This window comes from Rhineura floridana, chromosome 9, assembly GCF_030035675.1.
Source record: "Rhineura floridana isolate rRhiFlo1 chromosome 9, rRhiFlo1.hap2, whole genome shotgun sequence".
NCBI classification, from domain to species: domain Eukaryota; kingdom Metazoa; phylum Chordata; class Lepidosauria; order Squamata; family Rhineuridae; genus Rhineura; species Rhineura floridana.
In genome coordinates, this window is record NC_084488.1 from 45,291,341 (window position 1) to 45,309,865 (window position 18,525).

The window sequence follows — 18,525 nt, forward strand, 5'->3', positions numbered from 1 at the left end:
TAGTATTACAACCCGACAAATTGGTTATATCTCACAAACGTAAAGATAGTGAGAATTCTTAATCGCTACCAAGCATCCCATTTTTGGACATTTGTATTGGGAAATCTATGCTTGCCTCTCGATGTATGAGTTTTATTAGAACCATGAAAATACTCTCTCACTCCTCTTATGAATGGCGTTTGATAATCACCTGTCACTCTCGTGCCGTGGCCAACCAAATTTTCCAAACAAGGAATTCTTTGAATAGAATGGGATTTTCGGTGCAGAGACTCTACATAAATATGTCTCCTCCCACTCCGCTGATAATTCCTCCTATGCAATTTTTGCATCATAGTAATCCTCCAGCATCTACTAATTCAAGTACTACAGGCCGCCTCTCTCCCTTGTACGACAGTCTCTCAAGGGCAAAGTGTTTCTATGAGAAGGGGGTCCAACTACCATCTACAATGGCTCCATTCCAGGAAATGGAACCTGAGGAAACTCAGCTCACGGAATTATATTCCACGCTACTGGATACAGAAAGGATGACCTTAATCAACAGGCTTTACCAACTGATTCATCGACTTAGGTCATCGCCCCCGTGCAAAATTCCTTCAGAAAAAATGAGCATTACTAATAGGACGCCGACTGTTTTCCTTCACCCAAGTACTTCTGATGAAAACACAATGCATCATAAAATAACTACCTCTTTACAGGCTGGTGAGGATTGGGTCAGATCAAGATTTCTCTATCCAGAAGAACTTGGGTCTCCTTCTGTGGAAAGGAAAACGCTCACTTCTACTTCTAATTTCAAATCGAACCAACCTTACTATCCCATCAATGGTACAGTATTTAGTGACACTGCGGGCTCTTTATCTCAAATCACGGAACTTAACTGACAATTTTATTCTACACTAGACTCTGTTGACCCAACTCTTCCAAAAATGCCCATTGTGTTTCCAAATGTTTCTAAGTCCTCTCCTTCTGATAATCACTCTCTTCATTTCCTCTCGTGGAATATTGCTGGATGGAACTCTAAACTAATCGATCAGGAGTGGATCACTTACCTTTCCAGTTTTGACATTATTTTCCTTCAAGAGACTTGGATTACCCATAAACCCTATATAAAAGGTTTCACCACTTATCATCTGCCAGCATCTCCTTCATTGAAAGGTAGACCAAAGGGGGAATGGTGATTTTTATTTCTACCTCCTTGGATACGCATGCACTCTGCCTTCACCATCTGAATACCTGTGCGATGGCAGTTCTAATTGAATTGACGCTCTCTCTTTACTCCTTATCAATGTATACATGTCCCCTCTGGCGACACGTAACTATATAGAAAAGCGTTGGGATGAATTAGATCATTACTTGTTAGATCTTGAGTCTGCCTATCCTCATGCACAATTGATAATCATGGGCGACTTTAATGCAAGGATAGGCCCCAACAACACCTCCTTGTTTGTGTCAAAATTATGGCGTGGAGAGGATTGTGATCACTTTCCCTTCCCTTTTCCCAGGAATTCGAAAGATCTTAAGATTAATAGCGGAGGGATTTGTTTAGCGCGCTTAGTAGCCAGTCATCACTTGATCATTCTGAATGGTCTCGAGCAACTTGATGACTGTGCAGAATACACATTTATATCTAAGATGTGAAGTAGTGTAATCAATTATGTGCTACTGTCCTATAAATTACTTAACTTGATAGAAAAATTTACTATTGGTATACTATGCTTAATAGTGGCCATCTCCCTCTTGCCTTTTCATGTTGTATTTCTCAGAAGCCGCATTTATTCTCTAATTATAACTCCAGAGTAAATTTGTTTTACTCTCATTATAAAAGAGCCACTTGGACGCCCTCCTTAGCTTCTAGGATAGAAGCTTTTTTGTCATCTCCAACTGCCTTGGCCATTCAGACACACTTAATGAACTCCGATACTTCGGATGCTCTTCTCAGAGTTTCATATGGATGAAACGGATTATTTGGATCCATACCAATTGGGTTTCAGGACTGGACATGGAACTGAAACAGCCTTGGTCGCTCTGGTTGATGATATGAGGAGGGCATTAGATAGGGGAGAATTCACCTTTCTTGTCCTCCTCGATCTCTCAGCGGCTTTTGATACTATTGACCACAGTATCCTTCTACAGCGCCTGGAGGGATTGGGAATAGGAGGCACTGTATTACGGTGGTTCCATTCCTTTCTCTCCGATAGGCATCAACAAGTAGCATTGGGTGAGGAGGTTTCAGACCCTTGGCCTCTCAATTGTGGTGTGCCACAGGGCTCTATCCTCTCTCCCATGCTATTTAATATCTATATGAAGCCACTGGGGACAATCATTAGGAGATTTGGGCTGCAGTGTCACCAATATGTGGATGACACTCAGCTCTATCTCTTGTTTAAATCTTCACCAGAGTTGGCTGTGGAGACCATGTCCAAGTGCCTGGAATCCGTGAGTGGATGGATGGGAAGGAACAGGTTGAAGCTGAATCCCGATAAGACTGAGGTGCTACTTGTGGGAGACAAGGGTAGGTTGGGTGATGTTGACCTGATGTTCAATGGGGTGAGATTACCCCTAAAGGACCAGGTCCGCAGCCTTGGGGTTGTTCTTGATTCCAAGCTGTCCATGGAGGCTCAGATTTCGGCAGTGAGCCGGGCAGCTTGGTATCAATTACACCTCATTCGTAGGCTGCAACCCTACCTGCCTGTTCATCAGCTCCCACTAGTAGTACATGCCCTGGTCACCTCTCATTTAGACTACTGTAATGCGCTCTACTTGGGGTTACCCTTGAAAATGGTCCGGAAATTGCAACTTATACAAAATGCTGCGGCTCGACTACTCACAAATTGTCGCCGCTGGGAACACATCACCCCAGTGTTGTTCGATCTGCACTGGCTTCCAGTTATTTTCCGGGCTCAATTCAAGGTGTTGGTATTAACCTTTAAATCCCTATACGGTTTCGGCCCAGTTTACCTGATGGAGTGCCTCCAGCGCCACCAATTATGCCGCCCAACAAGATCAGCCACTCAGGACCTTCTCTCAGTCCCACCAACTAAAACAGCTAGGTTGGTGGGGACTAGAGAGAGGGCATTTTCAGTGGCGGCCCCCACTCTCCGGAACTCCCTCCCATACGATCTTCGGCATGCCCCTTCCCTGAACGTATTCCGCAAAGCCTTGAAGACCTGGCTCTTCAGACAGGCCTTTGGGACTTCCAGGGAGGGTTAATTTTTAGCACAAATTGCCTATTACTCTGAACTGTTATTATTTTACTGTTATATTGTATTTTATTTGTATTTTATTGTGATGCATTTTGCAATTGAATTGTACGTCGCCTAGAGTGGCCATAGGCCAGATAGGCGACACACAAATTAAATTATTATTATTATTATTATTATGCTTCCCTTACGGCAAATATTAATAACATACTATTTCCCGCATCACCTGGTCCCAAGTTACGTAAACCAGTGGGCCCTAAATGGTTTGATAAAGATTGCCAATTGCTAAAACGTCAGCTAAGGTCTATTTACCTAAAATATCGTCAGCAGCAACTGAAACATCTTTCCCCTGTATACCATTTAATTAAAAGCAAATATAAGGCAACTCTTGCCACCAAAAAGAGTCTAGCAATTCAGGATGAATGGAAGAGTCTTATTCGAGCATCTAGGACCAAGGACTCTAAAAGCTTTTGGTCCATAATTTCGAAGGCCTTTAGACCCTCATGCTCAGTCACGTGTAACATCCCCCCCCAAATTTGGGAACGGTATTTTAGGTCCATGTATAATTCTGAAAGATCCAAGGACTCCATTGCATTCTCACCCCCGGATCTTTGCTTGCTCCCGTCATGGCCCCCCATTAATCAGATGGAGATAAGAAATTTGATTGATGGGTTAAAAGCAGGTAAGGCGCCGGGCTCAGATAGCATCCCTCCTGAACTCTTAAAGAATTTTCAAGAATGGTGGGCCCCTCTTCTTGCAAAACTTTTTACTGAGCTTAACAAATCTGGTCACTTCCTGACAACATGGTGAGAAGCAATAGTCATTCCCATTTACAAAAAAGGAGACAGAGATGATCCCTCTAATTATCGCCCCATCAGCCTCTTATCAGTTATTGGTAAATTATATGCTTCGTATTTGAAAACAAAACTCCAGTCTTGGATGGAGGAACAAAATATCTTAGGCAAGGAACAAACAGGATTTAGAAAAGGGACATCTGTCTTGGAACATTGCCTCCTTTTACACCATCTTGCAGAAAAGTATGGTAAGCATAAGGGAAATGGTTTATATGTAGCCTTTATCGATTTAAAGGCTGCATTTGATTCTATTCCACGTGATATTTTATGGACTAAACTATCAAAATCCACAATAGATAAAAGACTCCTATTTTTGATGTACCATTTGCACCAACACACATCTCTTTGGGTGCGTTGTGGGAAAGACGGCGGGTTAACTAAATCCATCCCTACGTTCACAGGGGTGAGACAGGGCTGCATATTAGCCCCTCTTCTCTTTAATTTATTCTTAAATGATTTGAACGAACGTTGCCTTTCCCACGACCATCACACCCCCAAGCTTGCTGGTGAAAGCTGCCCCTTATTGTTATATACTGACGATGCGGTGCTCCTCTCATTATCGAAGGTTGGACTTAAACGCACACTAAGGGCGTTCATGGCTTATTGTATAGAGAATCAGTTATCTATTAACTTTGACAAAACTAAAATCCTAGTATTCTCCAAATGAATAAACACCCCAGTTTGGATAATCAACGGACATCCAATCGAACAAGTATCTCAATATAAATATCTCGGGATTATTTTCCACTCTTCGCTGAATTGGTCTTCCCATAGAAGATCAGCGATAACGAGCGCTAGGATCTCCTTAAAAAACTTGCTCCGATATTTATATTATAAAGGGGGACAATATATTCCAGCGATGATCCAGATATTTAAGAACAAAATCATTCCCCAAATTTTATTTGGAGTCCCAATATGGATCCACTCAATGGATACATCAGTTGAAGCTGTTCTTTCCTTTTTTGTGTGTCGCTTGTTAGGAGTGCCTAGGTGCGTTCCTTCAGCGGCACTTAGGTTAGAATGTGGATTCCTCTCGATGGAATGTCAGGCTTGGTTGACGACTGTTAACTTTTGGGTTAAAATATCATCCAATACCTCTTCCAGACTAATATCCTTATTCTGGAAAGATAATTGGCCTTCTAGTTGGAATAATAAATTGGAAACTAAACTGTTGCAAATGGGTCTTTCCAAAGAATATTTAGCCTCTCAATCTCCAAGTGATGCCCTAGCTATTATTCGTTCCAGATTCAAAGATATTGATCACCAGACCTCAATCAGCAGGGCTTCCAAAATATGTTCCCCTTTGCACTTGAAATTAAACTTTGTTCTCAGAAAATCAAATTCCTATCTAGATTTGCTTACTAACCCTAAATTACGTTCAGCCTTTTCTAGGGCCAGGTTCAACTCCCTAAACTCCGCGGTAATGGAAGGGAGGTTTAAGGGGGTTCCATACGAACTTCAAGTTTGCCCGCGTGGTGCTGGTAGGATAGAAACTCTTCAACATACTTTTCTTTATTGTCCTTTGTACTCTCAGATCCGCATGAAGTTTCTTGATCCAATATTGGAGAAACTGAGCCATAATACGCCCAAAGCTATTGTTGCTCACTTGCTTTCTGGATTGGATAAAGAAACTACCATTCAAGTAGCCAAATTTGCACAGGTGGCCCAGCAGAAGCGTATTTCTATTAACACTCCTTCATAATCCGTATAGCCAGACCTGCGCTTATGCCGTGCTTTTGTACTAAGACATATTGTATATTGTATACTGTACCCTTGGTTTTTATTGTATATTGTATTTCTTTGTTTCTTTTGTGGGTCTGTGACCGTAAATAAACTATCTATCTATCTAAGCTTACTCAGGAGTCTTTGGTGAGGTTACCTTGTTGAAATATTTTTGAAAGTCTAACTACGCTATGTCAACTGGATCACCTCTATCTATATGATTGTCAACACTCTCAGAGAACTCTTATAGGTTAGTGAGACAGAACCCACCCTTGCAGAAGCTATACTAAGTCTACTTCAGCAAGGCTCATTCTTCTATATGCTTGATTTATCTTTAACAATACATTCCACCATTTTTCCTAGGACATATGTTAAGTAACTAGCATGTAATTTCTGGAATCCCCCCAGATCCCTTTTTAAAGATTGGTGTTACCTTGGCCACTTTCCAGTCCTCAGCTATGCAGGTGGATCTGAGGGACAAGTTACATATTTTTGTCAGAAGATCAGCAATTTTACATTTGAGTTCTTTGAGAACACTCATCTGGACCCAACAATTTGTCAGTTTTTATTTTGTCTATTTTGGATATTCTGTTCATAGGGTTTTCATGGCAAGAGGTATTAAGAGGTGGTTTACCATTGCCTTCCTCTGAGTCTGGCTGCATCTTAGTCTGGTGTCTCAGCTTTGACCATTCCACCTTGGGTGACCCTGCCAGGAGTCTAGCCTCTTGGTCTAGACTCCTGACAGCATTGCTCTCACCTTCTTCAACACTCTCAAACTCCCTCACCATGTTAAAGTGTGTATCCTAGAGGAGGGTGTGACTTTAAAGTTGGCAATGATGACATTGAACTTGTCAAGGATTACCAATATTTTGATACAGTCATTAGCTAAAATGGAGACAATAGTCAATAAATGAGAAGGAGGCTAGGACTGGCGAGGGTAGATATGAGAGAACTAGAAAAGGTCCTCAAATGCAAAGATGTATCACTGAACACTAGTCAAGATCATTCAGACCATGGTATTCCCAGTCTCTATGTATGGATGTGAAAGTTGGACAGCGAAAAAAGTGGATAATAGAAAAATCAATTCACCTGAAAAGTGGTGTTGGAGAAGAGCTTTGAGGATACCATGGACTGTGAAAAAGACAAATAATTGAGTGTTAGAATAAATTAAACCAGAACTATCACTAAGTAAGTGTACTGCCTTCAAGTCAATTCTGACTTATGGCGACCCTATGAATAGGGTTTTCATGAGGCTGAGAGGCAGTGACTGGCCCAAGGTCACCCAATGAGCTTCATGGCTATGTGGGGATCCGAACCCTGCTTTCCCAGGTCGTAGTCTAGAAGCTAAAATGATGGAACTGAGGTTATCATACTTTGGACACATAATGAGAAGACATGATTCACTGGAAAAGACAACAATGCTGGGGAAAACATGAGTAGAAAAAGAGGAAGACCAAATGAGATGGATTGATTCCATAAAGGAAGCCACAGACATGAACTTACAAGATCTGAACAGGGTGGTTTATAACAGATGTTATTGGAGGTCGCTGATTCACAGGGTCACCATAAGTCAAAATCGACTTGAAGGCACATAACAACAATATTGTCTATTAAGCCAAGAACTTCATCTGTTGTCACCACTGTTTGCCTTAGTTCCTCAGACTCCCTTCCTGCAAAAGGTAGTTCAGGCACAGGGATCTCCCCTATGTCCTCCAATGTGAAGACAGACACAAAGAATTCATTTAGCTTCTCTGTAATCTCCTTATCCTGCTTTAGCACACCATTGACTCCACTGTCATCCAAGGGTCTATCCACCTCACCAGACAGTCTCCTGCTTTGAATGTATTTACATATTTTGTTGTTGTTTATCTTTGTTTTTAGCAAATTCTAAATTCTCTTTTAGCATCCCTTATAGTCTGCTTGCCAGAGTTTGTATGCCGTTTTGTTCTCATTTGGGCAAGACTTCCATTTTTTGAAGGAAGCCTTATTGCTTCTAATGGCATCCTCTTAGCCCTGGTGGTACATTTCCTGGTCTGCAGTATATACTCCAACTGAGCATCTAATATTGTGTTTTTAAGCAACTCTCAAGCATGATGGAGTGATTTTATTCTATAGACTTTGCCTTCCAGAGCAGACACCTCAGAAAGTTCTTTTTGTTTCTCATCTGTCTATTCTGCCTTAACACACACAAAAACCTAATAGACATACTTCTACTCCAAACAGCTCTATTACTATTTAATTAACATTTTTGAAAGATTGCTGTAAATTGCTCTGAGTTCTTGGGTTAGGGAAGGATTCTAAAATAAATAAATATTACACAACCTTCCTAGACAAAGGACACAAAGTACTACAGTACCGATAGACACTGAATCTCCAACACAATTTCCCAAAATCTACTGCTGTACCAATACTGTCTTGTCAACTAGAGTTGAGAAGAACAAGGAGTGTACTGATTAATTTTCAAAAGCATTCTGAAACCTTCTTGTAAAGGTTAATGTAGGCTAGTGACTGGTCCCACGTTGAAAACAAAACACACACACACAAAATCACTCTCTGACTTTCCACATTGCTCAATGGCTACTAATCTTAGAAAGGTAAAGGGTGAGATTGGAAATAAGGGTATCAAAGGAAAAAATTAGTAAGCAACCTCAGCTTTGAGATTTCAGAAATGAACACTGATAATTATGTTTTCACAAAGGATGAGCCATTCAATTAGCTAAGTCAATATTTTATTTTAAGTGATGGGAAGGCTCAAGATCTTTATTAATTAATTTGATGATCCCTAAAGGCAATTAAAAGGTATATTGTCAGAACAAGTGAGCCTAATTTAAATCCATTTGATTGCGCAATCATTTTACCATGGCATCCTTTCGCTTACAGCTACGGTGGGGCACAGTTTGTACGTCAACACTCTTACTGTGATCCAGAAAATTTTAAAATAATATATGCAGATATTGAATAGAACACACCTATAGATTTGTTTGCATAAGTGTTTCTGTTTCTTGTATACTGTGCAAGTACACAATGTACAGCACAGTATATAAAATACCCTTTAGAAACCTCTGCAAGTCTACTCAAAAGTAGCAGAAATGTGAATCACAGTAGCTAAAATTATATCCTCTGTTGCATGGGTGGGACACTGTATCCAGTTGGCAGGCCAGATCCTGACCTCCCACAATCATCGCAGGCCACTTTGACAAGTGGTGGGGTTACCCACCTGTCAATCACCTGATGTTAACATGACATCAGATGAAGCATTTTCTTTTGCCAGCACAGTTTTATTTCAAACTGCAGGACTAAAGGAAGCAGGGATTCAGCTGTTTCAGTCAGCTGATCGGCAGTGGCTGTTGCAAACCTGCTTCCTCTACAACTGCTACACAGTTTGATTTCAGTTGATCAACTTTTATAGCAAACCCCACTTTGGGTAGGGTTCAGCTACACTATGGAGTTCCCAATCAAAACTATGGAGTGCAACTGATTCCAGCGGGGCTTGCTTTCAGTGCCAATCAGCTGATCAGCGCTTATACCAAGACTTGCTTGCCAAGGAGTAGCTGGAAGTGCATTTTAAGGTTCCCGATTGTTCCTTTACAGCCATATTTTAACCTGCACCACACCTCACATATGACAACAGGTGTTGGGCAGGTGGGTGGAGAAATGGCCTTATAGGCCAAATTACCACAGTCAGGCTTAATTTGGTCTACAGGCTGGAAGTAACCCTGCTGCTTCTCTACTGGAAAGTGATATATAATTTCCCTTTCCCAAATTTGTAATTTTCCAACACCAGAATCCTAATTGCTCTGCTTCCAATTGCACTATTGTTCCCAATTCCAAGACCAATAAATTGATTATATAGTAGAACACACTGTTGCTGGTCCCTGCTTCCTTTCAGTTCCTCTCCTGAAAAGCTGATTCCTGCTACTGAAGCAGTATTCTAAGATCTCTTCACCACTGTAAAAAAATCAGGTGTCCATCTGCACCTATAAATGGACAAGGAGTATGCTATTGTGCTCATGTCCTGCTTGGGGCCTTTCCATGGGCATCTAGCCGGCCACTGTGAAAACAGGAGTTTGGATGATATGGACCTTTGGTTTGATCCAGCAGCACTTTACATATGTACTTAATGTTCTTAGCATTGTAACCTGTTTTTCTGATCCAAGGAATTATGTCAGCCCAGGAACAGATTGGTATGGAATATAATTACAATTAGTTTAAACAGAATATATTCAACTGATGCACAGATCGGCCAGTTCAGGTAATTTGTGGATCGTGTAGCTTGTCTTACATCTCATCTTCACAGTCTATGGAATGGAGCTATATGAAGCGCTATTGTGTTGTCCTCAAGAAATAAAATTATAATTGGATAACATCCTCAATACATATATAGCTGTTAGCTAGACAGCGGGCCACAACCATTGTGTAAAATAATCCTTCTTTGGTCTGTAATTGAATTATGATTACATTCACTGTAAGAAAAAAGTGTTTGAATAGGTTTCAGGAAACACTATAAGGGCAGTCATCTTCTGCAACCTGAGTATTTAGTCCAAAAGTCACTTTGGTAAATGTTTGTTTGTTACATTTATCTCTCCCTTTTCATAAAAAAAATGTCCATGGTGACTAATAACAATAAAAGCAACAGAAGATATTGGGGAAGCAGCGAAGTATCACTCCATAAATAAGCAATAAATGAATAAACCCATCTAACAATCAGACAAGAGCAGATTAAAAAAAATGGAAAAGTCAAATATGGTGCCAACATTTATTTGCTTGCGGAAGTATGAACTATGCTAAAGGAAAAACTAATCTGCACTTTGTTGATTCATTATAGTCCTATGCAGGGATTACTGTGAAGAACAGAGTAAACCCATGATGGGGAGAGCAATGGGGAGGAGGTTTCTGGCTCCACCCCTTCATTGTGTCCATCAACTTCAACTTGTGGAGGATGACTGTGTGAAGGAAGGAGTCTCCTGGATCCATTGAGACTCCACTGCACATTGTGGAACCCTGGTTTTCCAGGCTTTCAAAATGTGTGGAGAGCCTCCATAGATAGAGAAGGCTCCCTGCTTTACACAGTTGTCTCCACAAGCTGAGGGTGGCAGAGCTAGTGCACTCAACCCTGCTTCCCACTATGGTAACACCTGCATAGGGTTTTTGAGCTTGAATGCCAATTGACATGCCCAAATGGTTATTGATAATGTGTGTTTAGAACTAATTAAAATATAAATTGGTGTATAGTCCAACAGGAGCACAGCACGCAGCATCATACTTGATGCCACCAGAAAATGTCCTGATTGAAGAATTACACATCATGTCCAAGGAGTCGTCTGACTCAGCTGTCCTTTGCTTTGGGCATCACTTCTACATAGGAACACTATTTAAGTAACTAGGGCTGATGAAAATGTCTGACCTCTGCCCCCACTGTCTTCGCTTTTATAGGGGCCATGGTGCAAAAATCCTCCTGAAGAGCAGAAGGGGTGGCTTGAGAGAACTTTGCTGGCATTCCTATTTTCAACAACATGATGATTTCAAAGGCAAATCAGTGTGTGGGCAGGGAGTATTGCCCATATTCCACCACACAGCAAATAGGGTTAGGCAACATTAGGGATGTGCAGATGGTTAATCAGGATCTGCACATTTCTGTGTGACTAACATCTCAGTTCAGTACTCAAAACCATTTCCTAAGCTCAGAATTCTTTAATTCTAAGTGTTTATATTTGCACCTAGCTCCAGCTGGTAAGTCATGGGTTCAAGTAAAAAAAAATCAAAGTTGATCTTGCAAGCCTGAAGTCTGTCCAACCCTGGTCTATATAACAACACAAAGCCAAGCCTTCTCCTGTATCCTAATTGGTGAACATAGTCAGATTTTCACAACAGTTGGCAGGTTCTCCTGCAAAATCAACCAGCCAGTTTTGCAGGTGATGAGATGCTATTTGAGTTCAATGTAAGTTATAACATAACTACAGCAATCTAACTTAAATACTGTCGAGCCCCAGGTCTCTCAGGAGAATCACGGAGGGGGGCTGGAGGAGCTTCAGCCCCCTTAGTCAGAGCAAGGGGCAGAGCCAGAGCCAGAGGAATTTGAGACTTTTGAAGATCATGTATAAAGAGCATGTATAAAGAATGGAAGGAAGGACGCATCACCAAGGAAGAGTACTGATGAGCGGCTCGGGCTTGCAGGAATAGCGTAAGGAAAGCTAAAACCCAAAATGAGCTGAGGCTGGCGAGGGAAGCGAGGAACAACAAAAAGGGGTTTTTCAGATATGTTCGAAGCAAGAGAAAGACCAAGGAAATGGTGGGACTGCTGCTCAATGAGGATGGCAAAATGTTGACAGATAACAAGGAAAAGGCAGAACTGCTCAACGCCTATTTTGCCTCCGTTTTCTCCCAAAAAGGGAACAGTGTGCAACCTTGCATCGGTAGTAATCTCAGTAAGGGGTCAGGATTACAGTTCAAGATTGATAGTCAGGAAATACCTAGTTAACCTAAATGAGTTCAAATCTCCACGGCTTGATGAACTGCATCCCAGAGTATTGAAGGAACTTGCGGATGTACTCTCGGAACCTCTTGCCATCATCTTTGAGAAATCCTGGAGAACAGGAGAGGTGCCGGAGGATTGGAGATGGGCAAACGTCATCCTGCTCTTTAAAAAGGGCAAAAAAGAAGATCTGGGGAATTACAGGCCGGTCAGTCTGACTTCAATACCGGGAAAGATATTAGAACAGATAATAAAAGAGTCCATTGGCAACTATCTAGATGACAATGCTGTGATTAGTAGGAGCCAGCATGGGTTTGTCAAGAAAAAATCCTGTCAAACTAATCTCACCTCTTTTTTTGATCGGGTCACTAGCTTAGTAGATGGTGGAAATGCTGTAGATGTCATCTATCTAGATTTCAACAAAGTGTTTGACAAAGTCCCCCACGACCTTTTGATTAGCAAACTGGTCAAATGCAGACTAGATGGAAATAGATTCACAACTGGTTGGAAAACCGTACTCAGAGAGTGGTCGTCGGTGGCTCTACTTCGGACTGGAAGGAGGTTTCGAGTGGAGTGTCACAGGGTTCTGTCCTGGGGCCAATACTCTTCAACATTTTTTCAATGACTTAGATGACGGGGTGGAGGGAAGCCTTATGAAGTTTGCGGATGATACGAAACTGGGAGGGATAGCTAACACAATGGAAGACAGGAATAAAATCCAAAGACCTGGATAGACTAGAAAATTGGGCTGAAATTAATAAAATGAAATTCAATAAAGACAAATGAAGGATTCTGCATTTAGGCCACAAAAACAAAATGCACGGGTACAGGATGGGAAATACCCGGCTTAGCAGTAGTGCGTGTGAGAAGGACCTTGGAATTGTAGTGGATCGCAAGTTGAACATGACCCAGCAGTGTGATGCTGCGGCAAAAAAGGCAAATGCGGTTTTGGGCTGCATAAACAGAGCTATAGTTTCCAGGTCGAGGGAAGTAATAGTCCCACTATATTCTGCATTAGTCAGGCCTCATCTGGAATACTGCGTTCAGTTCTGGGCGCCTCATTTTAAGAAAGATATAGACAGAGCGGGTTCAGAAGAGGGCGACGAGGATGATAGCCGGTATGGAGAACAAGTCTTATGAGGAAAGGTTGAAGGATCTTGGCATGTTCAGTCTGGTGAAGAGAGGGCTGAGGGGTGACATGATTGCACTCTTTAAGTACCTGAAGGGCTGTCACATAGAGGAGGGTACAGATTTGTTCTCTGCTGCCCCAGAGGGTAGGACTAGGTCTAATGGTTTTAAGTTGCAGGAGCGTAGATTCAGATTGGACATTAGAAGGAACTTCTTGACAGTAAGGGCAGTTCGGCAATGGAATCGACTGCCTAGGGAGGTGGTGGGATCCCCTTCGCTGGATGTCTTCAAGCAGAGGCTGGGAGATGCTCTAGCTGTGGACTCTGTGGGGGTTGGACTCGATGGCCTACAAGGCCCCTTCCAACTCTATGATTCTATGACACTGGGGGAGGGAGTGTGCTTGACACTGTGCCAGTTCCCACTGACAGTCCTCCTGCTGTAGAGGAAGTGTCAACAGAACGGTTAGGGGGAACCTCTGGTGTGTGCGCCAATTCCAACCCCCCTGGATCCCCCTTTTGACACTTCAAATGCTTCCCTGCCTCCTGACCTCCAGCCTGTACCTATCCAGTCGGTATTGTCAGATGAGCCGTCGGAGGCACGCCCTCCTTCACCCTGTGCCAGACATAGCGAGAAGTGTGCCGGTCAGAGGGAGGTTCTTCGAAGGAGTGAGAGATTACGTGCAAAGACCTTTCCTATTTAAGGTTGCGCCCCCCTGACCGGGGTGCTGAGTCAACCCTTCATATGCTGCAGAGTATGCTTAGTAGCTTAGATAGGGATTTCAGTGAGTTAATTTATTTGAGTTAATGAAGTGTGCTGCCTTTGATGTTTCAATTACCCTAATAAAACAAGAATTGCTTTCACCCTCATCTCTGTCTCGTGCCTCACACTCTGGGCAGGACAAATACACATTGCAACAACATAGTACAATAAACCCATGGACATTTCAAAAATAAAAATGAAAACTTGTTTTCATCACTGCAGTATTTTGAGCCATTAGGTATTCCCATAAACACCTCTCCTTCCTTCAGTTTCCTCCTTCCCCTAAAGAGGAGGTGAGCACATATTTATAACTTTCTGACAGACCTGCTCAGTAAAGGTGAAATCACTGAGCACTTTTTTTCTATGTCTCTAAATGTATTGATTCCCAAAAGGTCAATACACAAGACTAACAATTTATCTGGCATGGCATGCCACACAGGATGGATGACATGAGTTTTATAGAGTCATTGACAGCTAGAGCTGCTCAAACGTGGTTTGATTATTCATTCCAGTTTGCCACCTTGTACTGATCAACTTATTTTGACAAATAACTCTGCTGATAAGATTTGACCTGGTAGAAAATAATAGTGATAATATACATGCAACAGAGGGGTACTCCCCACATGAGCATTTCATGCAACTTCTTGGCCGAATGCATTCCAAACCTATTGTAGGTTCTTTCACAGTTCATCTTTTTTTTTTTGCATCCTATAAAAAATTGCCTTCTATGGGTTTATGTTATTAGGACATTGGGTATAATCTACCAAGCATTGTCTCATTAATCATTCAGTGCTTAAAAAGCATTTGTGGTTTTTTTTAAAAAAAAAACCTCATGAGCTCTTGTTCCTTGGAAGGGAAATGTGGCCTAATTTATAATGGCCTGAAGAAAAGGACAATGAATAACTACATACATACACACTGCAATTCCACCAGCTTTCATGTATCCCAAATGTTCCAACCAAGGGTGGGCTAAGCAGCTAATTCTGCCCTGTTTGTTTGGCTGGTACTCAATAATAGGTCTGTTCCATCCTGTTTTATGTGGATACTTTTGGAAAGAGCTCACAAAAAGTCTGCATTTAAATTGTATGCATTTTTTGTATATATTTTTTACAAATATGCAGTTTCATAAAATACATCTGTTTCATAAAATACATATTTTTGTGTGAATGTTTGAGCACTGAAACTGTATTATGAATTTGGAGAATTGTGTAATCCAACTGGAAGTTGTGTTCCAACCTTCAAGCAAGTTTGGGAGAATCAGATTGGGTTAGTCAGCCATGCAGTCCTCCATCCCTAGTTCCAAAACAGGCTTTAGCTCAAAAAAAGTCCTTAAAATATGTGTTCTGAGAGAAAATCCATTTATAAATAAATGTGTAGCTTGAGAGAAAATATCTTAGAAATACATCTTATTTTTGAAAAACTTATTTAAATGTGAATTTTCATGCAGATTTTTTTTAACAGGGTCACAGTTTAATGTGGAAATAGAATAGAATAGAATGGGTTTACAAGTGAACACATGCAAAAGTGACACAAACCAGAAACGGAATTATTTGTCCACCCCTTAGTATAAAGATATGGAACCTTTTCTGGCCAGAGGACACCAGGTAGTGCTGTGTTTTGAAGCCGTGACTGTCAGGACTTCAAAACACAGCAATGGGGTGTCTGAAAACCCTTTAGCAAGCCTTTAGCCCCGCACTGCTAGATGAACCTCCAGTTTTTGGATTGGTCTACAGGCTGGAGGTTTCCTACTGCTGTCTTATTACAATGTTGACTGAACCAATGGCTCCCCTGTCACAGTATTTTGTCTTACTGAGTTGCCAAGCAAAACACCTCAAGAAAGTTCCCAGGAAAGGCAAAAGGATGATATCCATCTTCTATTGCTTGTTTCTTTCAGTATCAGTACTCAGGGCTGCTTCAAGTATGTATTTTTGTCATGTAATGAGTGGATGACTTGCTTATTTATGTATTTATTACGTTTGTATACTGTCCTTCTGCCAAGGCACCCATGAGCCAACAAGATGAAGTGCCACACATAAACATTGCCTTTCACTCCTCTAACCTCAGACTCAATGAATTTCAATGGAACCAGTTCACACATTCAACTACAGTGCAGCATGTGTGAAGCCATTAACTGAGTCATGGAAGCCAACATATTTATGGCAGTTTAAGTTAACCCAGTGCAAAATATGCTAGATCTAAACCCCAATCAGAGTCAGGCTGCTGCTGGCTGAGTTGGCCAAAGCCTGGCAAAGGGAAAAACAAGCCTGTAAAATAGAGTTTGACTTACATTGGTGTATTTCCAGGTCACAAGACTGAACTGAACAGAGTTAGGATCCAGCATAGGTCCCCACACCAGGCCCACCCCAGAGCACCTTTTTTTTTTTTAACTTACATGAGATTAAGTTACACTGATCTCGGCTGAGTTGGCTGAGCCCCAGCTCAGCCAGGATGAGGGAGTTATGCTGGCATAGCCTGGCTCAGCCAGGATCCGGCCAGCTCAGCTAAAGATTTTTCAGATCTTAATGAGCTGAGCTAAAGATTCTCTAGATCTAGGGTTAGGATTGCACCCATAGACAAGATGTCCATTCATGATTGTACTGGCCATCATTGGAACAATGAAGGTGACTTTCTGTGTAACATAGCCATTTGCTTCCATGGATTTATCTAAACTCCAGAAAAATGTCAGGACAACATACCAGGGCAATGCATCAGCTACTTGCTCTGTGAGGAAATATTTCCTTTTATGTAATTTTTTTTAATCTGCTGTTCAGCAACCCATCAGGATGTTTGTGAATGTATACATGTGTTTGTATTTTTACACACACACACACACTACCCAAATAAACCTGGTAACTATTTGCTTTGCCAGTGACAAACTGATGGAGTTCTGCTCTTTATTTTGACAAAATTTGCTCTCATACATATATGCTCATTTCCTGCTTTATATGTGCAAACACAATACATCCACTATTGCAAATTACTATAGACATATTATGCACACCCACATGTTTTGCTTTAAATTGATTAATACAGATACACAAACACCTGTATCCAGTCAAGCAATGCTCTTAAAACTCACCCCATCTATCTTCTGTGGGGAATGTCTACATTTTCTAGCAATTTGACTTGTCTTCTATTTCCAATTCCTTAGAGAATGTGCAGGGTTTTGTTTTGGGGTGTTTTTGTTTCGCCAGCTAAGAACGTTTGTGCAGTACCATTTTTTTCTATTAGTGGTGAGTCAACCACACTCTTCAGGGAGGCTGAGAATTGATTTTGGACTTAGTCATTCTAATCAATACAATGAACCTTATGGACAGAGGGGAAAAACCTTCCAGTCATTCCTTGTAGTAAATAAAAAATTCAGAAGGTGTTCAACAGCCTGTCAGGCTCAGAACATGAAGCTGCAACCCAAAGCACACAGAACAGAGACTTGGAGGCAACTCATCTGTGGGAGCTTTTTACTTGTACATTTGCATCATTTTCCTAATTAACTACTGGCATGGTGCAACAAACGTACTTCTTTTACCACAGTATAAAATGTGTGTCATTTAAATTCTCTGCTAAAGGAATAAATAAACTGTATGCAAATAAAATATAATTACTGCATATATAAAAGTCAGTTCTCAAAAAGATAAAAGGGGAAACTATGTGCTTTACGCATGTCATGAGAAGCTTATGCAGGCTTTAATGTGTGTGTGTTATATATATATATATATATATATATATATATACACACACACACACACTCAATTGCCAATGACATTTCACAAGGTTTGATTACATGGCACATTGAGCTGAGGCAAGTAAATAATAGCCATCCATGTTCATGCTTCTGCTTGTGCAACTGCAGCTTGTGCAAAATGCAGCAGCCAGATTGGTAACAGGGACCAGACAGTCCAAACATATAAAACCGATTCTGGCCCTCTTGCACTAGCTGCCTGTATGTTTCTGAGCTCAATTCAAGGTGCTGGTTTTGACCTATAAAGCCTTACATGGCTTGGGACCACAATACCTGATGGAACGCCTCTCCTGATACAAACCCACCCATACACTACGTTCAAGATCAAAGGCCCTCCTCCAGGTGCCTACTCCAAGGGAAGCTTGGAGGATGGCAACAAGGAAGAGGGCCTTCTCAGTGGTGGCCCCCAAATTATGGAATGATTTTTTTGACGAGGTGAGCCTGGCGCCAACACTGTTATCTTTTCGGCGCCAGGTCAAGACTTTCCTCTTCTCGCAGGCATTTTAGCATGTGTTTTATACTGCTTAAATTTTTAAATTGTGTTTTAAATTGTTTTTATAAGATCTGTTTTAAATTGTATTTGTTTTAGCTTCAGCTATGGGGCGGTATACAAGTATAATATAATAAAATAAATAAATAAATAATTGTTGTAGC